Raw genomic sequence first — 22,436 nt, 5'->3', positions numbered from 1 at the left:
CTCCCGCCCACCTGTGCTTTCCTCCTGCTGCGGTCTCTCAGTCCTAGTGTGCCGCGGCCGCCACACCACTGGCAGTGTTCCTCTAGGAGGGACTGGGAGCTGCTGGCAGACACATTCTGCTGAGACTTACTTGTCAGTGCGGGTTCCGGACGGCAGGCGGCGGGTGGGAGGGCAGACGGGGAGCAGGTGTCACAAGGAGTGTGTGGGTAACTAATTAACAATACTTCCGCTCAACGTGGCACTGCTGGTCCTTCATCTCCCATGTCTCTTCACCAGGTGGCGGGCGGCCCGGAAATTAAGTGATGTGTTGTGCAGCAGTCAGTGTGAAGTGACTGTGAGTAACACTGGTGGTGCTGATGATGCTGCTGCAGAATCTGGAAGCAATTAATTCATAAATATAATGTACTCTATCAGTGTTTCTCTGACGTCCTAGTGGATGCTGGGAACTCCGTAAGGACCATGGGGATTAGCGGCTCCGCAGGATACTGGGCACAAAAGTAAAGCTTTAGGACTACCTGGTGTGCACTGGCTCCTCCCCCTATGACAATCCTCCAAGCCTCAGTTAGATTTTTGTGCCCGGCCGAGAAGGGTGCACACTAGGGGCTCTCCTGAGCTTCTTAGTGAAAGTTTTGTTTTAGGTTTTTTATTTTCAGTGAGACCTGCTGGCAACAGGCTCACTGCATCGAGGGACTAAGGGGAGAAGAAGCGAACTCACCTGCGTGCAGAGTGGATTGGGCTTCTTAGGCTACTGGACACCATTAGCTCCAGAGGGACCGAACACAGGCCCAGCCTCGGAGCTCGGTCCCAGAGCCGCGCCGCCGGCCCCCTTACAGAGCCAGAAGCAAGAAGAGGTCCGGAAAATCGGCGGCAGAAGACATCCTGTCTTCACCAAGGTAGCGCACAGCACTGCAGCTGTGCGCCATTGCTCCTCAGCACACTTCACACTTCGGTCACTGAGGGTGCAGGGCGCTAGGGGGGGGCGCCCTGAGCAGCAATAGAAACACCTTGGCTGGCGAAAATACATCACATATAGCCCCCAGGGCTATATGGATGAATTTTAACCCCTGGCAGATTCCACAGAAAAACGTGAGAAAAGGCCGCCGAGAAGGGGGCGGAGCCTATCTCCTCAGCACACTGGCGCCATTTTCTCTCACAGCGCCGTTGGAGGGAAACTCCCTGGCTCTCCCCTGCAGTTACTACACTACAGAAAGGGGTTAAAAAAGAGAGGGGGGCACTAATTAGGCGTAGTATAACAATACAGCAGCTATAAGGGGAAAAACACTTATATAAGGTTATCCCTGTATATATATATATATATATATAGCGCTCTGGTGTGTGCTGGCATACTCTCCCTCTGTCTCCCCAAAGGGCTAGTGGGGTCCTGTCCTCTATCAGAGCATTCCCTGTGTGTGTGCTGTGTGTCGGTACGATTGTGTCGACATGTATGAGGAGGAAAATGGTGTGGAGGCGGAGCAATTGCCTGTAATGGAGTTGTCACCCCCTAGGGAGTCGACACCTGAGTGGCTGAGCTTATGGAAGGAATTACGTGACAGTGTCAGCTCTTTACAAAAGATTGATGACATGAGACAGCCGGCTACTCAGCCTGTGCCTGTCCAGGTGTCTCAAAAGCCATCAGGGGCTCTAAAACGCCCGTTACCGCAGATGGCAGATACAGACGCCGACACGGATACTGATTCCAGTGTCGACGATTAAGAGACGAATGTGACTTCCAGTAGGGCCACACGTTACATGATTGAGGCTATGGAAAATGTTTTTACACATTTCTGATAATACCAGTACCACTAAAAAGGGTATTATGTTGGGTGAGAAAAAACTGCCTGTAGTTTTTCCTGCATCTGAGGAATTAAATGAAGTGTGTGATGATGCGTGGGTTTCCCCCGATAAAAACTGTTAATTCCTAAAAAGTTATTAGCATCATACCCCTTCCCGCCAGAGGATAGGGCACATTGGGAAACACCCCCTAGGGTGAATAAAGCGCTCACACGCTTGTCTAAACAGGTGGCACTACCGTCCCCGGATACGGCCGCCCTTAAGGAACCTGCTGACAGAAAGCAGTAAAATATCCTAAAATGTATATACACTCACACGGGTGTGATACTGCGACCAGCAATCGCCTCAGCCTGGATGTGCAGTGCTGGGGTGGCTTGGTCGGATTCCCTGACTGACAATATTGATACCCTAGATAGGGACAGTATATTACTGACTATAGAGCATTTAAAAGATGCTTTCTATATATGCGTTGTGCACAGAGGGATATTTGCCGACTGGCATCAAGAGTAAGTGCGCTGTCCATTTCTGCCAGAAGAGGGTTATGGACAAGACAGTGGTCAGGTGATGCTGATTCCAAAAGGCATATGGAAGTATCGCCTTATAAAAGGGAGGAGTTATTTGGGGTAGGTCTAACAGACCTGGTGGCCACGGCAACGGCTGGGAAATCCACATTTTTACCCCAGGTAGCCTCTCAACATAAGAAGACGCCGTATTATCAGGCGCAGTCCTTTGGGCCCCATAAGGGCAAGCGGGCAAAAGGCTCCTCATTTCTGCCCCGTGGCAGAGGGAGAGGAAAAAGGCTGCAGCAAACAGCCAGTTCCCAGGAACAGAAACGGTGGGGGCCCGTCTCATAAATTTCAGCGTGCAGTGGGCTCACTCACAGGTGGACCCCTGGATCCTTCAGGTGGTATCTCAGGGGTACAAATTGGAATTTGAGACGTCTCCCCTTCGCCGTTTTCCTAAAGTCTGCTTTACCGACGTCTCCCTCCGACAGGGAGGCGGTATGGGAAGCCATTCACAAGCTGTATTCCCAGCAGGTGATAATCAAGGTACCCCTCCTACAACAGGGAAAGGGGTATTATTCCACGCTGTTTGTGGTACCGAAGCCGGACGGCTCGGTGAGACCTAATTTAAATCTGAAATCCTTGAACACTTACATACAAAGGTTCAAATTCAAGATGGAGTCACTCAGAGCGGTGATGGCAAACCGGGAAGAAGGGGATTATATGGTGTCTCTGGACATCAAGGATGCTTATCTCCATGTCCCAAATTACCCTTCTCACCAAGGGTACCTCAGGTTTGTGGTACAGAACTGTCACTATCAGTTTCAGACGCTGCCGTTTGGTTTGTCCACGGCACCCCGGGTCTTTACCAAAGTAATGGCCGAAATGATGATACTCCTTCGAAGGAAGGGAGTTTTAATTATCCCTTACTTGGACGATCTCCGGATAAGGGCAAGATCCAGGGAACAGTTGGTAGTCGGGGTAGCACTATCTCAGGTAGTGTTGCGGCAGCACGGTTGGATTCTTAATATTCCAAAATCGCAGCTGATTCCGACGACACGTCTTCTATTCCTAAGGATGATCCTGGACACAGTCCAGAAAATAAGAATTTACTTACCGATAATTCTATTTCTCATAGTCCGTAGTGGATGCTGGGGACTCCGAAAGGACCATGGGGAATAGCGGCTCCGCAGGAGACTGGGCACAAAGTAAAAGCTTTAGGACTAGCTGGTGTGCACTGGCTCCTCCCCCTATGACCCTCCTCCAAGCCTCAGTTAGGATACTGTGCCCGGACGAGCGTACACAATAAGGAAGGATTTTGAATCCCGGGTAAGACTCATACCAGCCACACCAATCACACCGTACAACTTGTGATCTGAACCCAGTTAACAGCATGATAACAGAAGGAGCCTCTGAAAAGATGGCTCACAACAACAATAACCCGATTTTTGTAACAATAACTATGTACAAGTAATGCAGACAATCCGCACTTGGGATGGGCGCCCAGCATCCACTACAGACTATGAGAAATAGAATTATCGGTAAGTAAATTCTTATTTTCTCTAACGTCCTAGTGGATGCTGGGGACTCCGAAAGGACCATGGGGATTATACCAAAGCTCCCAACCGGGTGGGAGAGTGCGGATGACTCTGCAGCACCGAATGAGAGAACTCCAGGTCCTCCTCAGCCAGGGTATCAAATTTGTAGAATTTAGCAAACATGTTTTCCCCTGACCAAGTAGCTGCTCGGCAAAGTTGTAAAGCCGAGACCCCTCGGGCAGCCGCCCAAGATGAGCCCACTTTCCGTGTGGAATGGGCTTTTACAGATTTTGGCTGTGGCAGGCCTGCCACAGAATGTGCAAGCTGAATTGTACTACAAATCCAACGAGCAATCGTCTGCTTAGAAGCAGGAGCACCCAGCTTGCTGGGTGCATACAGGATAAACAGCGAATCAGATTTTCTGACTCCAGCCGTCCTGGAAACATATATTTTCAGGGCCCTGACTACGTCCAGCAACTTGGAATCCTCCAAGTCCCTAGTAGCCGCAGGCACCACATATGAAAAATTAGGTAAGGGCTTTTATAGGATAAAGCCGCCAATTCTGAGACACGATGTACAGAGAGCCAACGTAAAAAATAACAATGTTTATTAATAAAACATATAAAAAGATTAATTGTCAAATAACCGGTGAAAAATATATATAAATATATATAAGAACATTCTACCTTTGAGAAAGTCACGTGAACGTGACGAAACGCGTCAGGACCCGCCCCTATCCACACTCAGCTCAGGTGAAATCTTCCAGGTGTTCCTTGGTCCCCGCTGCACCCTCCTTCTACAGCATCCGACATCAGCGGCTTCAGCGCACACGCCGCCACGACCGGGTTGTGAGAGAGACGATCCATTCCTTTCCGCTGCACAGCGTATATGGGCATTGCAGGACATTGAAGCCGAGGACGCTCGGCTCTTACCAGCCCATTTTGGAAAGGTATTGAATATCAATTTCAACTGAGGGACTTTTTTATTCATTAGGATCCTACCAACACACCTGGTATTTATCAACTATCTAACAAGTGAATCACGGAACTTTTCACCCCAATAAGCTGAGTCATTACAATATACCACTAGTTCACGTCTAGTGACTGTTCTTATATATATTTGTATATATTTTTCACCGGTTATTTGACAATTAATCTTTTTATATGTTTTATTAATAAACATTGTTATTTTTTACGTTGGCTCTCTGTACATCATGTTTCGTTCCTGATATTCAGCGCAGCCGTTTGTTCTTTTTCTATGCTATCACCACAATACTACACATAGTATTCCGGCAAGCGCAGACTATCAGGAACATAAAATTGTGATTATTTAATTCTATGAAACACGTATTGGTTTTCACTTTTTATTTTGATGATTAGGCACTCGTTTGTTGCAGTTTTTTGTTTTGGTCAATTCTGAGACACGCCTGGCTGAAGCCAGGGCTAACAGCATTACCACTTTCCATGTGAGATATTTTAAGTCCACAGTGGTGAGTGGTTCAAACCAATGTGATTTTAGGAATCCCAAAACTACATTGAGATCCCAAGGTGCCACTGGAGGCACAAAAGGAGGCTGTATATGCAGTACTCCCTTGACAAACGTCTGAACTTCAGGAACAGAAGCCAGTTCTTTTTGGAAGAATATTGACAGGGCCGAAATTTGAACCTTAATGGACCCTAATTTGAAGCCCATAGACAGTCCTGTTTGCAGGAAATGCGGGAAACGACCCAGTTGAAATTCCTCTGTAGGGGCCTTCCTGGCCTCGCACCACGCAACATATTTACGCCAAATACGGTGATAATGTTGTATGGTTACATCCTTCCTGGCTTTGATCAGGGTAGGGATGACTTCATCCGGAATGCCTTTTTCCTTCAGGATCCGGCGTTCAACCGCCATGCCGTCAAACGCAGCCGCGGTAAGTCTTGGAACAGACATGGTCCCTGCTGGAGCAGGTCCTTTCTTAGAGGTAGAGGCCACGGGTCTTCCGTGAGCATCTCTTGAATTTCCGGGTACCAAGTCCTTCTTGGCCAATCCGGAGCCACGAGTATAGTCTTTACTCCTCTCCTTCTTATGATTCTCAGTACTTTTGGTATGAGAGGAAGAGGAGGGAACACATACACTGACTGGTACACCCACGGTGTTACCAGAGAGTCCACAGCTATTGCCTGAGGGTCCCTTGACCTGGCGCAATATCTGTCCAGTTTTTTGTTGAGGCGGGACGCCATCATGTCCACCCTTTGGTTTTTCCCAACGGTTCACAATCATGTGGAAGACTTCTGGGTGAAGTCCCCACTCCCCCGGGTGAAGATCGTGTCTGCTGAGGAAGTCTGCTTCCCAGTTGTCCACTCCCGGAATGAACACTGCTGACAGTGCTATCACATGATTCTCCGCCCAGCGAAGAATCCTTGCCACTTCCATCATTGCCCTCCTGCTTCTTGTGCCGCCCTGTCTGTTTACGTGGGCGACTGCCGTGATGTTGTCCGACTGGATCAACACCGGCTGACCCTGAAGCAGAGGTCTTGCCTGACTTAGGGCATTGTAAATGGCCCTTAGTTCCAGGATATTTATGTGAAGTGACGTTTCCATGCTTGACCACAAGCCCTGGAAATTTCTTCCCTGTGTGACTGCTCCCCAGCCTCTCAGGCTGGCATCCGTGGTCACCAGGACCCAATCCTGAATGCCGAATCTGCGGCCCTCTAGGAGATGAGCACTCTGTAACCACCACAGGAGAGACACCCTTGTCCTTGGAGACAGGGTTATCCGCTGATGCATTTGAAGATGCGATCCGGACCATTTGTCCAGCAGATCCCACTGAAAAGTTCTTGCGTGGAATCTGCCGAATGGAATCGCTTCGTAAGAAGCCACCATCTTTCCCAGGACCATTGTGCATTGATGTACTGACACTTGGCCTGGTCTTAGGAGGTTCCTGACTATGTCGGATAACTCCTTGGCTTTCTCCTCCGGGAGAAACACCTTTTTCTGTACTGTGTCCAGAATCATCCCTAGGAACAGCAGACGTGTCGTCGGAATCAGCTGCGATTTTGGAATATTTAGAATCCATCCGTGCTGTCGTAGTACTACTTGAGATAGTGCTACTCCGACCTCTAACTGTTCTCTGGACCTTGCCTGCTTACTTTGTGCCTTCCAATGCACAATGCAAACTACAGGTAGTGCTGCAGGGCCCACACCCTTTTACTTGCCGTACAGAGCAGCTCTGGAGCTGTTACAGTGCCCAGCTGCTGCAAGAAATCAGCTTGAATGCTTCAGGGGCTGGGGCATAGCCAACATGAGCCCCACACCGAAGGAGGGTGGAGGTGTTTAATGCGAACTAGGGGTCATCCAAGCGCCGCAAAAGGCCGCCATGCCCTGCACGCCCCTTTTCTCTTTTCATATGCAGACGAGGGTTGAAGCCAACTTTGACCCACTGCTTGGATGACATCACCGTATGCAAATCCATCTGCTGCAGGCCTTCCCCCAGGAATGCTTGCACTAGTTGTTGCATTTGGTTTGTTGTTTGGGGGTGCTTCATTATTAGGCAGCCTTCTGCCCTCCCATGTTCATCTGAAAATTTGTGTTCTCCCTGCAGTTGTTGTCCCCAGATGAGAGTTCCCTTGTGCTGCCTCAGTTGAATCTCCTTTACTTGACAGAGATGTGCCTGAGCAGCGGCCCTCCCCAGCCCTATCCCAAATCATACTTATTTTGCATAGGAGATACCATGGTCATGAAGATTGTTCTCCCAGGGTGAGGCTCATTCATTGCATTCTGGGTATGCTGACCCCTGTGATTTCCCCAAATGTGGGAAACTCGACTGCATTATTTGTGGTAGTGGGGAACTGTGTTTGTGCTTTCCTCTGGTCAGCTCTGGTAAAAGTCAGATTTATTTGTCTCAGATCTTCCTCTAGCCTTGTTCTTCTTTCGAGAGTTCCCTTGTGCTGCCTCAGTTGGATCTCCTTCACTTGACAGGGGGGTACCCGAGCAGCGACCCTCCCCAGCTCTAGCCCAACTTCTACTTACCTGGCAGGTGAGATACTATGATCATGTAGGTGCTTCTCCCAGGGCAAGGCTCACCCATTGCACTCTGGGTGTGCTGCTCCTGCGATTTCCCCAAATGTGGGAAACTTGACTGCATAATTTGTGTTTCCCCTGGTCGGCTCTCATATAATTCAGATCTCTTTGTCTCAGGTCTCTCTCCAGCCTAGTTTGCTGTCTGTTTCAACTTCTCTTTTCTTGAGCCGCTCCCTTCTATGCCCTTGCGCACTATCCTGACTTCTCCCGTCTGCTTACTTTGTGCCTTCCAATGCACAATGCAAACTACAGGTAGTGCTGCAGGGCCCACACCCTTTTACTTGCCGTTCAGAGCAGCTCTGGAGCTGTTACAGTGCCCAGCTGCTGCAAGAAATCAGCTTGAATGCTTCAGGGGCTGGGGCATAGCCAACATGAGCCCCACACCGAAGGAGGGTGGAGGTGTTTAATGCGAACTAGGGGTCATCCAAGCGCCGCAAAAGGCCGCCATGCCCTGCACGCCCCTTTTCTCTTTTCATATGCAGACGAGGGTTGAAGCCAACTTTGACCCACTGCTTGGATGACATCACCATATGCAAATCCATCTGCTGCTGGCCTTCCCCCAGGAATGCTTGTACTAGTTGTTGCATTTGGTTTGTTGTTTGGGGGTGCTTCAGTATTAGGCAGCCTTCTGCCCTCCCATGTTTATCTGGAAATATGTGTTCTCCCTGCAGTTGTTGTCCCCAGATGAGAGTTCCCTTGTGCTGCCTCAGTTGAATCTCCTTTACTTGACAGAGATGTGCCTGAGCAGCGGCCCTCCCCAGCCCTATCCCAAATCATACTTATTTTGCATAGGCGATACCATGGTCATGAAGATTGTTCTCCCAGGGTGAGGTTCATTCATTGCATTCTGGGTATGCTGACCCCTGTGATTTCCCCAAATGTGGGAAACACGACTGCATTATTTGTGGTAGTGGGGGACTGTGTTTGTGCTTTCCTCTGGACAGCTCTGGTAAAAGTCAGATTTATTTGTCTCAGATCTTCCTCTAGCCTTGTTCTTCTTTCGAGAGTTCCCTTGTGCTGCCTCAGTTGGATCTCTTTCACTTGACAGGGGGGTGCCAGAGCAGCGACCCTCCCCAGCTCTAGCCCAACTCCTACTTACCTGCCAGGTGAGACACTTTGATCATGAAGGTGCTTCTCCCAGGGCAAGGCTCACCCATTGCACTCTGGGTGTGGTGCCCCTGCGATTTCCCCAAATGTGGGAAGCTTGACTGCATAATTTGTGTTTCCCCTGGTCAGCTCTCGTATAATTCAGATCTCTTTGTCTCAGGTCTCTCTCCAGCCTAGTTTGCTGTCTGTTTCCACTTCTTTTTTCATGAGCCCCTCCCTTTTATACCCTTGTGCACTATCCTGACTTCTCCTCCTGTCTGCTTACTTTGTGCCTTCCAATGCACAATGCAAACTACAGGTAGTGCTGCAGGGCCCACACCCTTTTACTTGCCGTACAGAGCAGCTCTGGAGCTGTTACAGTGCCCAGCTGCTGCAAGAAATCAGCTTGAATGCTTCAGGGGCTGGGGCATAGCCAACATGAGCCCCACACCGAAGGAGGGTGGAGGTGTTTAATGTGAACTAGGGGTCATCCAAGCGCCGCAAAAGGCCGCCATGCCCTGCACGCCCCTTTTCTCTTTTCATATGCAGACGAGGGTTGAAGCCAACTTTGACCCACTGCTTGGATGACATCACCGTATGCAAATCCATCTGCTGCAGGCCTTCCCCCAGGAATGCTTGCACTAGTTGTTGCATTTGGTTTGTTGTTTGGGGGTGCTTCAGTATTAGGCAGCCTTCTGCCCTCCCATGTTCATCTGAAAATATGTGTTCTCCCTGCAGTTGTTGTCCCCAGATGAGAGTTCCCTTGTGCTGCCTCAGTTGAATCTCCTTTACTTGACAGAGATGTGCCTGAGCAGCGGCCCTCCCCAGCCCTATCCCAAATCATACTTATTTTGCATAGGAGATACCATGGTCATGAAGATTGTTCTCCCAGGGTGAGGTTCATTCATTGTATTCTGGGTATGCTGACCCCTGTGATTTCCCCAAATGTGGGAAACTCGACTGCATTATTTGTGGTAGTGGGGGACTGTGTTTGTGCTTTCCTCTGGTCAGCTCTGGTAAAAGTCAGATTTATTTGTCTCAGATCTTCCTCTAGCCTTGTTCTTCTTTCGAGAGTTCCCTTGTGCTGCCTCAGTTGGATCTCTTTCACTTGACAGGGGGGTGCCCGAGCAGCGACCCTCCCCAGCTCTAGCCCAACTCCTACTTACCTGCCAGGTGAGATACTATGATCATGAAGGTGCTTCTCCCAGGGCAAGGCTCACCCATTGCACTCTGATTTCCCCAAATGTGGGAAGCTTGACTGCATAATTTGTGTTTCCCCTGGTCGGCTCTCGTATAATTCAGATCTCTTTGTCTCAGGTCTCTCTCCAGCCTAGTTTGCTGTCTGTTTCCACTTCTTTTTTCATGAGCCCCTCCCTTTTATACCCTTGTGCACTATCCTGACTTCTCCTCCTGTCTGCTTACTTTGTGCCTTCCAATGCACAATGCAAACTACAGGTAGTGCTGCAGGGCCCACACCCTTTTACTTGCCGTACAGAGCAGCTCTGGAGCTGTTACAGTGCCCAGCTGCTGCAAGAAATCAGCTTGAATGCTTCAGGGGCTGGGGCATAGCCAACATGAGCCCCACACCGAAGGAGGGTGGAGGTGTTTAATGCGAACTAGGGGTCATCCAAGCGCCGCAAAAGGCCGCCATGCCCTGCACGCCCCTTTTCTCTTTTCATATGCAGACGAGGGTTGAAGCCAACTTTGACCCACTACTTGGATGACATCACCGTATGCAAATCCATCTGCTGCAGGCCTTCCCCCAGGAATGCTTGCACTAGTTGTTGCATTTGGTTTGTTGTTTGGGGGTGCTTCAGTATTAGGCAGCCTTCTGCCCTCCCATGTTCATCTGAAAATATGTGTTCTCCCTGCAGTTGTTGTCCCCAGATGAGAGTTCCCTTGTGCTGCCTCAGTTGAATCTCCTTTACTTGACAGAGATGTGCCTGAGCAGCGGCCCTCCCCAGCCCTATCCCAAATCATACTTATTTTGCATAGGAGATACCATGGTCATGAAGATTGTTCTCCCAGGGTGAGGTTCATTCATTGCATTCTGGGTATGCTGACCCCTGTGATTTTCCCAAATTTGGGAAACTCGACTGCATTATTTGTGGTAGTGGGGGACTGTGTTTGTGCTTTCCTCTGGTCAGCTCTGGTAAAAGTCAGATTTCTTTGTCTCAGATCTTCCTCTAGCCTTGTTCTTCTTTCGAGAGTTTCCTTGTGCTGCCTCAGTTGGATCTCCTTCACTTGACAGGGGGGTGCCCGAGCAGCGACCCTCCCAAGCTCTAGCCCAACTCCTACTTACCTGCCAGGTGAGATACTATAATCAGGAAGGTGCTTCTCCCAGGGCAAGGCTCACCCATTGCACTCTGGGTGTGCTGCTCCTGCGATTTCCCCAAATGTGGGAAACTTGACTGCATAATTTGTGTTTCCCCTGGTCGGCTCTCGTATAATTCAGATCTCTTTGTCTCAGGTCTCTCTCCAGCCTAGTTTGCTGTCTGTTTCAACTTCTCTTTTCTTGAGCCGCTCCCTTCTATGCCCTTGCGCACTATCCTGACTTCTCCCGTCTGCTTACTTTGTGCCTTCCAATGCACAATGCAAACTACAGGTAGTGCTGCAGGGCCCACACTCTTTTACTTGCCGTTCATAGCAGCTCTGGAGCTGTTACAGTGCCCAGCTGCTGCAATAAATCAGCTTGAATGCTTCAGGGGATGGGGCATGGCCAACATGAGCCCCACACCAAAGGAGGGTGGGGGTGTTTAATGCGAACTAGGGTCATCCAAGCACCGCAAAAGGCCGCCATGCCCTGCACGCCCCTTTTCTCTTTTCATATGCAGATGAGGGTTGAAGCCAACTTTGACCCACTGCTTGGATGACATCACCGTATGCAAATCCGTCTTCTGCAGAACTTCCCCCAGGAATGCTTGCACTAGTTGTTGCATTTGGTTTGTTGTTTGGGGGTGCTTCAGTATTAGGCAGCCTTCTGCCCTCCCATGTTCATCTGAAAATATGTGTTCTCCCTGCAGTTGTTGTCCCCAGATGAGAGTTCCCTTGTGCTGCCTCAGTTGAATCTCCTTTACTTGACAGAGATGTGCATGAGCAGCGGCCCTCCCCAGCCCTATCCCAAATCATACTTATTTTGCATAGGAGATACCATGGTCATGAAGATTACTCTCCCAGGGTGAGGTTCATTCATTGCATTCTGGGTATGCTGACCCCTGTGATTTCCCCAAATGTGGGAAACGCGACTGCTTTATTTGTTGGTAGTGGGGGACTGTGTTTGTGTTTTCCTCTGGTCAGCTCTGGTAAAAGTCAAATTTCTTTGTTTCAGATCTTCCTCTAGCCTTGTTCTTCTTTCGAGAGTTTCCTTGTGCTGCCTCAGTTGGATCTCCTTCACTTGACAGGGGGGTGCCCGAGCAGCGACCCTCCCCAGCTCTAGCCCAACTCCTACTTACCTGCCAGGTGAGATACTATGATCATGAAGGTGCTTCTCCCAGGGCAAGGCTCACCCATTGCACTCTGGGTGTGCTGCCCCTGCGATTTCCCCAAATGTGGGAAACTTGACTGCATAATTTGTGTTTCCCCTGGTCAGGTCTCGTATAATTCAGATCTCTTTGTCTCAGGTCTCTCTCCAGCCTAGTTTGCTGTCTGTTTCAACTTCTCTTTTCTTGAGCCGCTCCCTTTTATACCCTTGTGCACTATCCTGACTTCTCCTCCTGTCTGCTTACTTTGTGCCTTCCAATGCGCAATGCAAACTACAGGTAGTGCTGCAGGGCCCACACCCTTTTACTTGCCTTACTGAACAGCTCTGGAGCTGTTACAGTGCCAAGCTGCTGCAAGAAATCAGCTTGAATGCTTCAGGGGATGGGGCATGGCCAACATGAGCCCCACACCGAAGGAGGGTGGAGGTGTTTAATGCGAACTAAGGGTCATCCAAGCGCCGCAAAAGGCCGCCATGCCCTGCATACCCCTTTTCTCTTTTCATATGCAGATGAGGGTTCCAGCCAACTTTGGCCCACTGCTTGGATGACATCACCGTATGCAATTCCGTCTTCTGCAGAACTTCCCCCAGGAATGCTTGTACTAGTTGTTGCATTTGGTTTGTTGTTTGGGGGTGCTTCAGTATTAGGCAGCCTTCTGCCCTCCCATGTTCATCTGAAAATATGTGTTCTCCCTGCAGTTGTTGTCCCCAGATGAGAGTTTCCTTGTGCTGCCTCAGTTGAATCTCCTTTACTTGACAGAGATGTGCATGAGCAGCGGCCCTCCCCAGCCCTATCCCAAATCATACTTATTTTGCATAGGAGATACCATGGTCATGAAGATTGTTCTCCCAGGGTGAGGTTCATTCATTGCATTTTGGGTATGCTGACCCCTGTGATTTCCCCAAATGTGGGAAACTCGACTGCATTATTTGTGGTAGTGGGGACAGTGTTTGTGCTTTCCTCTGGTCAGCTCTGGAAAAAGTCAGATTTCTTTGTCTCAGATCTTCCTCTAGCCTTGTTCTTCTTTCGAGAGTTCCCTTGTGCTGCCTCAGTTGGATCTCTTTCACTTGACAGGGGGGTGCCCGAACAGCGACTTTCCCCAGCTCTAGCCCAACTCCTACTTACCTGCCAGGTGAGATACTATGATCATGAAGGTGCTTCTCCCAGGGCAAGGCTCACCCATTGCACTCTGGGTGTGCTGCCCCTGCGATTTCCCCAAATGTGGGAAACTTGACTGCATAATTTGTGTTTCCCCTGGTCGGCTCTCGTATAATTCAGATCTCTTTGTCTCAGGTCTCTCTCCAGCCTAGTTTGCTGTCTGTTTCCACTTCTCTTTTCTTCAGCCGCTCCCTTCTATACCCTTGTGCACTATCCTGACTTCTCCTCCCGTCTGCTTACTTTGTGCCTTCCAATGCACAATGCAAACTACAGGTAGTGCTGCAGGGCCCACACCCTTTTACTTGCCTTACAGAGCAGCTCTGGAGCTGTTACAGTGCCCAGCTGCTGCAAGAAATCAGCTTGAATGCTTCAGGGGATGGGGCATGGCCAACATGAGCCCCACACCAAAGGAGGGTGGAGGTGTTTAATGCGAACTAGGGGTCATCCAAGCACCGCAAAAGGCCGCCATGCCCTGCACGCCCCTTTTCTCTTTTCATATGCAGATGAGGGTTGAAGCCAACTTTGACCCACTGCTTGGATGACATCACCATATGCAAATCCATCTGCGGCAGGCCTTCCCCCAGGAATGCTTGCACTAGTTGTTGCATTTGGTTTGTTGTTTGGAGGTGCTTCAGTATTAGGCAGCCTTCTGCCCTCCCATGTTCATCTGAAAATATGTGTTCTCCCTGCAGTTGTTGTCCCAAGATGAGAGTTCCCTTGTGCTGCCTCAGTTGAATCTCCTTTACTTGACAGAGATGTGCATGAGCAGCGGCCCTCCCCAGCCCTATTCCAAATCATACTTATTTTGCATAGGAGATACCATGGTCATGAAGATTTTTCTCCCAGGGTGAGGTTCATTCATTGCATTTTGGGTATGCTGACCCCTGTGATTTCCCCAAATGTGGGAAACTTGACTGCATTATTTGTGGTAGTGGGAGACTGTGTTTGTGCTTTCCTCTGGTCAGCTCTGGTAAAAGTCAGATTTCTTTGTCTCAGATTTTCCTTTAGCCTTGTTCTTCTTTCGAGAGTTCCCTTGTGCTGCCTCAGTTGGATCTCCTTCACTTTACAGGGGGGTACCCGAGCAGCGACCCTCCCCAGCTCTAGCCCAACTCCTACTTACCTGCCAGGTGAGATACTATGATCATGAAGGTGCTTCTCCCAGGGCAAGGCTCACCCATTGTACTCTGGGTGTGCTGCTCCTGCGATTTCCCCAAATGTGGGAAACTTGACTGCATAATTTGTGTTTCCCCTGGTCGGCTCTCGTATAATTCAGATCTCTTTGTCTCAGGTCTCTCTCCAGCCTAGTTTGCTGTCTGTTTCCACTTCTCTTTTCTTCAGCCGCTCCCTTCTATACCCTTGTGCACTATCCTGACTTCTCCTCCCGTCTGCTTACTTTGTGCCTTCCAATGCACAATGCAAACTACAGGTAGTGCTGCAGGGCCCACACCCTTTTACTTGCCTTACAGAGCAGCTCTGGAGCTGTTACAGTGCCCAGCTGCTGCAAGAAATCAGCTTGAATGCTTCAGGGGCTGGGGCATAGCCAACATGAGCCCCACACCGAAGGAGGGTGGAGGTGTTTAATGCAAACTAGGGGTCAGACAAGCGCCGCAAAAGGCCACCATGCCCTGCACGCCCCTTTTCTGTTTTCATATGCAGACGAGGGTTGAAGCCAACTTTGACCCACTGCTTGGATGACATCACCATATGCAAATCCATCTGCGGCAGGCCTTCCCCCAGGAATGCTTGCACTAGTTGTTGCATTTGGTTTGTTGTTTGGAGGTGCTTCAGTATTAGGCAGCCTTCTGCCCTCCCATGTTCATCTGAAAATATGTGTTCTCCCTGCAGTTGTTGTCCCAAGATGAGAGTTCCCTTGTGCTGCCTCAGTTGAATCTCCTTTACTTGACAGAGATGTGCATGAGCAGCGGCCCTCCCCAGCCCTATTCCAAATCATACTTATTTTGCATAGGAGATACCATGGTCATGAAGATTTTTCTCCCAGGGTGAGGTTCATTCATTGCATTTTGGGTATGCTGACCCCTGTGATTTCCCCAAATGTGGGAAACTTGACTGCATTATTTGTGGTAGTGGGAGACTGTGTTTGTGCTTTCCTCTGGTCAGCTCTGGTAAAAGTCAGATTTCTTTGTCTCAGATTTTCCTTTAGCCTTGTTCTTCTTTCGAGAGTTCCCTTGTGCTGCCTCAGTTGGATCTCCTTCACTTTACAGGGGGGTACCCGAGCAGCGACCCTCCCCAGCTCTAGCCCAACTCCTACTTACCTGCCAGGTGAGATACTATGATCATGAAGGTGCTTCTCCCAGGGCAAGGCTCACCCATTGTACTCTGGGTGTGCTGCTCCTGCGATTTCCCCAAATGTGGGAAACTTGACTGCATAATTTGTGTTTCCCCTGGTCGGCTCTCGTATAATTCAGATCTCTTTGTCTCAGGTCTCTCTCCAGCCTAGTTTGCTGTCTGTTTCCACTTCTCTTTTCTTCAGCCACTCCCTTCTATACCCTTGTGCACTATCCTGACTTCTCCTCCCGTCTGCTTACTTTGTGCCTTCCAATGCACAATGCAAACTACAGGTAGTGCTGCAGGGCCCACACCCTTTTACTTGCCTTACAGAGCAGCTCTGGAGCTGTTACAGTGCCCAGCTGCTGCAAGAAATCAGCTTGAATGCTTCAGGGGATGGGGCATGGCCAACATGAGCCCCACACCAAAGGAGGGTGGAGGTGTTTAATGCGAACTAGGGGTCATCCAAGCACCGCAAAAGGCCGCCATGCCCTGCACGCCCCTTTTCTCTTTTCATATGCAGATGAGGGTTGAAGCCAACTTTGACCCACTGCTTGGATGACATCACCGTATGCAAATCCGTCTTCTGCAGAACTTCCCCCAGGAATGCTTGCACTAGTTGTTGCATTTGGTTTGTTGTTTGGGGGTGCTTCAGTATTAGGCAGCCTTCTGCCCTCCCATGTTCATCTGAAAATATGTGTTCTCCCTGCAGTTGTTGTCCCAAGATGAGAGTTCCCTTGTGCTGCCTCAGTTGAATCTCCTTTACTTGACAGAGATGTGCATGAGCAGCGGCCCTCCCCAGCCCTATTCCAAATCATACTTATTTTGCATAGGAGATACCATGGTCATGAAGATTTTTCTCCCAGGGTGAGGTTCATTCATTGCATTTTGGGTATGCTGACCCCTGTGATTTCCCCAAATGTGGGAAACTTGACTGCATTATTTGTGGTAGTGGGAGACTGTGTTTGTGCTTTCCTCTGGTCAGCTCTGGTAAAAGTCAGATTTCTTTGTCTCAGATTTTCCTTTAGCCTTGTTCTTCTTTCGAGAGTTCCCTTGTGCTGCCTCAGTTGGATCTCCTTCACTTTACAGGGGGGTACCCGAGCAGCGACCCTCCCCAGCTCTAGCCCAACTCCTACTTACCTGCCAGGTGAGATACTATGATCATGAAGGTGCTTCTCCCAGGGCAAGGCTCACCCATTGTACTCTGGGTGTGCTGCTCCTGCGATTTCCCCAAATGTGGGAAACTTGACTGCATAATTTGTGTTTCCCCTGGTCGGCTCTCGTATAATTCAGATCTCTTTGTCTCAGGTCTCTCTCCAGCCTAGTTTGCTGTCTGTTTCCACTTCTCTTTTCTTCAGCCGCTCCCTTCTATACCCTTGTGCACTATCCTGACTTCTCCTCCCGTCTGCTTACTTTGTGCCTTCCAATGCACAATGCAAACTACAGGTAGTGCTGCAGGGCCCACACCCTTTTACTTGCCTTACAGAGCAGCTCTGGAGCTGTTACAGTGCCCAGCTGCTGCAAGAAATCAGCTTGAATGCTTCAGGGGATGGGGCATGGCCAACATGAGCCCCACACCAAAGGAAGGTGGAGGTGTTTAATGCGAACTAGGGGTCATCCAAGCACCGCAAAAAGCCGCCATGCCCTGCACGCCCCTTTTCTCTTTTCATATGCAGATGAGGGTTGAAGCCAACTTTGACCCACTGCTTGGATGACATCACCGTATGCAAATCCGTCTTCTGCAGAACTTCCCCCAGGAATGCTTGCACTAGTTGTTGCATTTGGTTTGTTGTTTGGGGGTGCTTCAGTATTAGGCAGCCTTCTGCCCTCCCATGTTCATCTGAAAATATGTGTTCTCCCTGCAGTTGTTGTCCCCAGATGAGAGTTCCCTTGTGCTGCCTCAGTTGAATCTCCTTAACTTGACAGAGATGTGCCTGAGCAGCGGCCCACCCCAGCTCTATCCCAAATCATACTTATTTTGCATAGGACATACCATGGTCATGAAGATTATTCTCCCAGGGTGAGGTTCATTCATTGCATTCTGGGTATGCTGACCCCTGTGATTTCCCCAAATGTGGGAAACTCGACTGCTTTATTTGTGGTAGTGGGGGACTGTGTTTGTGTTTTCCTCTGGTCAGCTCTGGTAAAAGTCAGATTTCTTTGTTTCAGATCTTCCTCTAGCCTTGTTCTTCTTTTGAGAGTTCCCTTGTGCTTCCTCAGTTGGATCTCCTTCACTTGACAGGGGGGTGCCCGAGCAGAGACCCTCCCCAGCTCTAGCCCAACTCCTACTTACCTGCCAGGTGAGATACTATGATCATGATGATGCTTCTCCCAGGGCAAGGCTCACCCATTGCACTCTGGGTGTGCTGCCCCTGCGATTTCCCCAAATGTGGGAAACTTGACTGCATAATTTGTGTTTCCCCTGGTCGGCTCTCGTATAATTCAGATCTCTTTGTCTCAGGTCTCTCTCCAGCCTAGTTTGCTGTCTGTTTCCACTTCTCTTTTCTTCAGCCGCTCCCTTCTATAACCTTGTGCACTATCCTGACTTCTCCTCCCGTCTGCTTACTTTGTGCCTTCCAATGCACAATGCAAACTACAGGTAGTGCTGCAGGGCCCACACCCTTTTACTTGCCTTACAGAGCAGCTCTGGAGCTGTTACAGTGCAAGAAATCTGCTTGAATGCTTCAGGGGATGGGGCATGGCCAACATGAGCCCCACACCAAAAGAGGGTGGAGGTGTTTAATGCGAACTAGGGGTCATCCAAGCACCGCAAAAGGCCGCCATGCCCTGCACGCCCCTTTTCTCTTTTCATATGCAGACGAGGGTTGAAGCCAACTTTGACCCACTGCTTGGATGACATCACCATATGCAAATCCATCTGCGGCAGGCCTTCCCCCAGGAATGCTTGCACTAGTTGTTGCATTTGGTTTGTTGTTTGGGGGTGCTTCAGTATTAGGCAGCCTTCTGCTCCACCCTCCTTTGGTGTGGGGCTCATGTTGGCCATGTCCCATCCCCTGAAGCATTCAAGCAGATTTCTTGCAGCAGCTGGGCACTGTAACAGCTCCAGAGACGCTCTGTAAGGCAAGTAAAAGGGTGTGGGCCCTGCAGCACTACCTGTAGTTTGCATTGTGCATTGGAAGGCACAAAGTAAGCAGACGGGAGGAGAAGTCAGGATAGTGCACAAGGGTATAGAAGGGAGCGGCTGAAGAAAAGAGAAGTGGAAACAGACAGCAAACTAGGCTGGAGAGAGATCTGAGACAAAGAGATCTGAATTATACGAGAGCCGACCAGGGGAAACACAAATTATGCAGTCAAGTTTCCCACATTTAGGGAAATCGCAGGGGCAGCACACCCAGAGTGCAATGGGTGAGCCTTGCCCTGGGAGAAGCACCTTCATGATCATAGTATCTCACCTGGCAGGTAAGTAGGAGTTGGGCTAGAGCTAGGGAGGGTCGCTGCTTGGACACCCCCCTGTTAAGTGAAGGAGATCCAACTGAGGCAGCACAAGGGAACTCTCGAAAGAAGAACAAGGCTAAAGGAAAATCTGAAACAAAGAAATCTGACTTTTACTAGAGCTGACCAGAAGAAATCACAAACACAGCCTCCCACTACCACAAATAATGCAGTCGAGTTTCCCACATTTGGGGAAATCACAGGGGTCAGCATACCCAAAATGCAATGAATGAACCTCACCCTGGGAGAAAAATCTTCATGACCATGGTATCTCCTATGCAAAATAAGTATGATTTGGAAGAGGGCTGGGGAGGGCCGCTGCTCATGCACATCTCTGTCAAGTAAAGGAGATTCAACTGAGGCAGCACAAGGGAACTCTCATCTTGGGACAACAACTGCAGGGAGAACATATATTTTCAGATGAACATGGGAGGGCAGAAGGCTGCCTAATACTGAAGCACCCCCAAACAACAAACCAAATGCAACAACTAGTGCAAGCATTCCTGGGGGAAGGCCTGCCGCAGATGGATTTGCATATGGTGATGTCATCCAAGCAGTTGGTCAAAGTTGGCTTCAACCCTCGTCTGCATATGAAAAGAGAAAAGGGGCGTGCAGGGCATGGTGGCCTTTTGCGGCGCTTGGCTGACCCCTAGTTTGCATTAAACACCTCCACCCTCCTTTGGTGTGGGGCTCATGTTGGCTATGCCCCAGCCCCTGAAGCATTCAAGCTGAATTCTTGCAGCAGCTGGGCACTGTAACAGCTCCAGAGCTGCTCTGTAAGGCAAGTAAAAGGGTGTGGGCCCTGCAGCACTACCTGTAGTTCGCATTGTGCGTTGGAAGGCACAAAGTAAGCAGACAGGAGGAGAAGTCAGGATAGTGCGCAAGGGCATAGAAGGGAGCGGCTCAAGAAAAGAGAAGTGGAAACAGACAGCAAACTAGGCTGGAGAGAGACCTGAGACAAAGAGATCTGAATTATACGAGAGCCGACCAGGGGAAACACAAATTATGCAGTCAAGTTTCCCACATTTGGGGAAATCGCAGGAGCAGCACACCCAGAGTGCAATGGGTGAGCCTTGCCCTGGGAGAAGCACCTTCATGATCATAGTATCTCACCTGGCAGGTAAGTAGGAGTTGGGCTAGAGCTGGGGAGGGTCGCTGCTCGGGTACCCCCCTGTAAAGTGAAGGAGATCCAACTGAGGCAGCACAAGGGAACTCTCGAAAGAAGAACAAGGCTAGAGGAAAATCTAAGACAAAGAAATCTGACTTTTACCAGAGCTGACCAGAGGAAAGCACAAACACAGTCCCCCACTACCACAAATAATGCAGTCAAGTTTCCCACATTTGGGGAAATCACAGAGGTCAGCATACCCAAAATGCAATGAATGAACCTCACCCTGGGAGAACAATCTTCATGACCATGGTATCTCCTATGCAAAATAAGTATGATTTGGAATAGGGCTGGGAAGGGCCGCTGCTCATGCACATCTCTGTCAAGTAAAGGAGATTCAACTGAGGCAGCACAAGGGAACTCTCATCTGGGGACAACAACTGCAGGGAGAACACATATTTTCAGATGAACATGGGAGGGCAGAAGGCTGCCTAATACTGAAGCACCCCCAAACAACAAACCAAATGCAACAACTAGTGCAAGCATTCCTTGGGGAAGTTCTGCAGAAGATGGATTTGCATACGGTGATGTCATCCAAGCAGTGGGTCAAAGTTGGCTTCAACCCTCATCTGCATATGAAAAGAGAAAAGGGGCGTGCAGGGCATGGCGGCCTTTTGCGGTGCTTGGATGACCCCTAGTTCGCATTAAACACCTCCACCCTCCTTCGGTGTGGGGCTCATGTTGGCTATGCCCCAGCCCCTGAAGCATTCAAGCTGATTTCTTGCAGCAGCTGGGCACTGTAACAGCTCCAGAGCTGCTCTGTAAGGCAAGTAAAAGGGTGTGGGCCCTGCAGCACTACCTGTAGTTTGCATTGTGCATTGGAAGGCACAAAGTAAGCAGATGGGAGGAGAAGTCAGGATAGTGCACAAGGGTATAGAAGGGAGCGGCTGAAGAAAAGAGAAGTGGAAACAGACAGAAAACTAGGCTGGAGAGAGACCTGAGACAAAGAGATCTGAATTATACGTGAGCCGACCAGGGGAAACACAAATTATGCAGTCAAGATTCCCACATTTGGGGAAATCGCAGGAGCATCACACCCAGAGTACAATGGGTGAGCCTTGCCCTGGGAGAAGCACCTTCATGATCATAGTATCTCACCTGGCAGGTAAGTAGGAGTTGGGCTAGAGCTGGGGAGGGTCGCTGCTCGGGTACCCCCCTGTAAAGTGAAGGAGATCCAACTGAGGCAGCACAAGGGAACTCTCGAAAGAAGAACAAGGCTAAAGGAAAATCTGAGACAAAGAAATCTGACTTTTACCAGAGCTGACCAGAGGAAAGCACAAACACAGTCTCCCACTACCACAAATAATGCAGTCAAGTTTCCGACATTTGGGGAAATCACAGGGGTCAGCATACCCAAAATGCAATGAATGAACCTCACCCTGGGAGAAAAATCTTCATGACCATGGTATCTCCTATGCAAAATAAGTATGATTTGGAATAGGGCTGGGGAGGGCCGCTGCTCATGCACATCTCTGTCAAGTAAAGGAGATTCAACTGAGGCAGCACAAGGGAACTCTCATCTTGGGACAACAACTGCAGGGAGAACATATATTTTCAGATGAACATGGGAGGGCAGAAGGCTGCCTAATACTGAAGCACCCCCAAACAACAAACCAAATGCAACAACTAGTGCAAGCATTCCTGGGGGAAGGCCTGCCGCAGATGGATTTGCATATGGTGATGTCATCCAAGCAGTGGGTCAAAGTTGGCTTCAACCCTCGTCTGCATATGAAAAGAGAAAAGGGGCGTGCAGGGCATGGTGGCCTTTTGCGGCGCTTGGCTGACCCCTAGTTTGCATTAAACACCTCCACCCTCCTTTGGTGTGGGGCTCATGTTGGCTATGCCCCAGCCCCTGAAGCATTCAAGCTGATTTCTTGCAGCAGCTGGGCACTGTAACAGCTCCAGAGCT

At 49.7% G+C, this 22,436-nt stretch overlaps 23 non-coding genes and 2 pseudogenes across 23 annotated transcripts; 19 read left to right on the top strand and 6 right to left on the bottom strand.

The window, feature by feature from the left end:
- The first annotated feature begins 7,522 nt into the window (after positions 1–7,522).
- LOC135005062 (U1 spliceosomal RNA) lies at positions 7,523–7,686 on the top strand. Its single transcript, XR_010205754.1, has one exon. It is a non-coding gene; the product is annotated as a U1 spliceosomal RNA (small nuclear RNA).
- A 152-nt stretch (positions 7,687–7,838) lies between these two features.
- Positions 7,839–7,980, top strand: LOC135004787 (U1 spliceosomal RNA; annotated as a pseudogene).
- A 692-nt stretch (positions 7,981–8,672) lies between these two features.
- On the top strand, positions 8,673–8,836 carry LOC135004718 (U1 spliceosomal RNA). The gene has a single exon (XR_010205446.1). It is a non-coding gene; the product is annotated as a U1 spliceosomal RNA (small nuclear RNA).
- Positions 8,837–8,988: 152 nt separating this feature from the next.
- On the top strand, positions 8,989–9,151 carry LOC135004966 (U1 spliceosomal RNA). Its single transcript, XR_010205670.1, has one exon. It is a non-coding gene; the product is annotated as a U1 spliceosomal RNA (small nuclear RNA).
- A 674-nt stretch (positions 9,152–9,825) lies between these two features.
- On the top strand, positions 9,826–9,989 carry LOC135004633 (U1 spliceosomal RNA). Its single transcript, XR_010205364.1, has one exon. It is a non-coding gene; the product is annotated as a U1 spliceosomal RNA (small nuclear RNA).
- Positions 9,990–10,961: 972 nt separating this feature from the next.
- Positions 10,962–11,125, top strand: LOC135004630 (U1 spliceosomal RNA). The gene has a single exon (XR_010205360.1). It is a non-coding gene; the product is annotated as a U1 spliceosomal RNA (small nuclear RNA).
- Positions 11,126–11,277: 152 nt separating this feature from the next.
- Positions 11,278–11,440, top strand: LOC135004905 (U1 spliceosomal RNA). The gene has a single exon (XR_010205622.1). It is a non-coding gene; the product is annotated as a U1 spliceosomal RNA (small nuclear RNA).
- A 670-nt stretch (positions 11,441–12,110) lies between these two features.
- LOC135004842 (U1 spliceosomal RNA) lies at positions 12,111–12,275 on the top strand. Its single transcript, XR_010205565.1, has one exon. It is a non-coding gene; the product is annotated as a U1 spliceosomal RNA (small nuclear RNA).
- A 152-nt stretch (positions 12,276–12,427) lies between these two features.
- Positions 12,428–12,590, top strand: LOC135004822 (U1 spliceosomal RNA). Its single transcript, XR_010205545.1, has one exon. It is a non-coding gene; the product is annotated as a U1 spliceosomal RNA (small nuclear RNA).
- A 674-nt stretch (positions 12,591–13,264) lies between these two features.
- On the top strand, positions 13,265–13,426 carry LOC135005066 (U1 spliceosomal RNA). The gene has a single exon (XR_010205758.1). It is a non-coding gene; the product is annotated as a U1 spliceosomal RNA (small nuclear RNA).
- A 153-nt stretch (positions 13,427–13,579) lies between these two features.
- On the top strand, positions 13,580–13,742 carry LOC135004814 (U1 spliceosomal RNA). The gene has a single exon (XR_010205537.1). It is a non-coding gene; the product is annotated as a U1 spliceosomal RNA (small nuclear RNA).
- A 674-nt stretch (positions 13,743–14,416) lies between these two features.
- LOC135004733 (U1 spliceosomal RNA) lies at positions 14,417–14,580 on the top strand. Its single transcript, XR_010205461.1, has one exon. It is a non-coding gene; the product is annotated as a U1 spliceosomal RNA (small nuclear RNA).
- A 152-nt stretch (positions 14,581–14,732) lies between these two features.
- On the top strand, positions 14,733–14,895 carry LOC135004884 (U1 spliceosomal RNA). Its single transcript, XR_010205602.1, has one exon. It is a non-coding gene; the product is annotated as a U1 spliceosomal RNA (small nuclear RNA).
- A 674-nt stretch (positions 14,896–15,569) lies between these two features.
- Positions 15,570–15,733, top strand: LOC135004732 (U1 spliceosomal RNA). The gene has a single exon (XR_010205460.1). It is a non-coding gene; the product is annotated as a U1 spliceosomal RNA (small nuclear RNA).
- Positions 15,734–15,885: 152 nt separating this feature from the next.
- On the top strand, positions 15,886–16,048 carry LOC135004883 (U1 spliceosomal RNA). The gene has a single exon (XR_010205601.1). It is a non-coding gene; the product is annotated as a U1 spliceosomal RNA (small nuclear RNA).
- A 674-nt stretch (positions 16,049–16,722) lies between these two features.
- On the top strand, positions 16,723–16,886 carry LOC135004731 (U1 spliceosomal RNA). Its single transcript, XR_010205459.1, has one exon. It is a non-coding gene; the product is annotated as a U1 spliceosomal RNA (small nuclear RNA).
- A 152-nt stretch (positions 16,887–17,038) lies between these two features.
- Positions 17,039–17,201, top strand: LOC135004882 (U1 spliceosomal RNA). Its single transcript, XR_010205600.1, has one exon. It is a non-coding gene; the product is annotated as a U1 spliceosomal RNA (small nuclear RNA).
- A 674-nt stretch (positions 17,202–17,875) lies between these two features.
- On the top strand, positions 17,876–18,039 carry LOC135004753 (U1 spliceosomal RNA). Its single transcript, XR_010205481.1, has one exon. It is a non-coding gene; the product is annotated as a U1 spliceosomal RNA (small nuclear RNA).
- Positions 18,040–18,191: 152 nt separating this feature from the next.
- Positions 18,192–18,354, top strand: LOC135004870 (U1 spliceosomal RNA). The gene has a single exon (XR_010205588.1). It is a non-coding gene; the product is annotated as a U1 spliceosomal RNA (small nuclear RNA).
- An 817-nt stretch (positions 18,355–19,171) lies between these two features.
- LOC135004860 (U1 spliceosomal RNA) lies at positions 19,172–19,334 on the bottom strand. Its single transcript, XR_010205582.1, has one exon. It is a non-coding gene; the product is annotated as a U1 spliceosomal RNA (small nuclear RNA).
- A 152-nt stretch (positions 19,335–19,486) lies between these two features.
- LOC135004745 (U1 spliceosomal RNA) lies at positions 19,487–19,650 on the bottom strand. Its single transcript, XR_010205473.1, has one exon. It is a non-coding gene; the product is annotated as a U1 spliceosomal RNA (small nuclear RNA).
- Positions 19,651–20,324: 674 nt separating this feature from the next.
- On the bottom strand, positions 20,325–20,487 carry LOC135004831 (U1 spliceosomal RNA). Its single transcript, XR_010205554.1, has one exon. It is a non-coding gene; the product is annotated as a U1 spliceosomal RNA (small nuclear RNA).
- Positions 20,488–20,639: 152 nt separating this feature from the next.
- Positions 20,640–20,803, bottom strand: LOC135004677 (U1 spliceosomal RNA). Its single transcript, XR_010205406.1, has one exon. It is a non-coding gene; the product is annotated as a U1 spliceosomal RNA (small nuclear RNA).
- A 685-nt stretch (positions 20,804–21,488) lies between these two features.
- Positions 21,489–21,640, bottom strand: LOC135004971 (U1 spliceosomal RNA; annotated as a pseudogene).
- Positions 21,641–21,792: 152 nt separating this feature from the next.
- Positions 21,793–21,956, bottom strand: LOC135004768 (U1 spliceosomal RNA). Its single transcript, XR_010205495.1, has one exon. It is a non-coding gene; the product is annotated as a U1 spliceosomal RNA (small nuclear RNA).
- Positions 21,957–22,436: the final 480 nt, after the last annotated feature.

Source organism: Pseudophryne corroboree, unplaced genomic scaffold, assembly GCF_028390025.1.
Source record: "Pseudophryne corroboree isolate aPseCor3 unplaced genomic scaffold, aPseCor3.hap2 scaffold_195, whole genome shotgun sequence".
In the NCBI taxonomy this organism is placed as follows: domain Eukaryota; kingdom Metazoa; phylum Chordata; class Amphibia; order Anura; family Myobatrachidae; genus Pseudophryne; species Pseudophryne corroboree.
The sequence above is the reverse complement of the archived record's forward strand: the minus strand, read 5'-3'. Positions and strand labels throughout refer to the sequence as shown.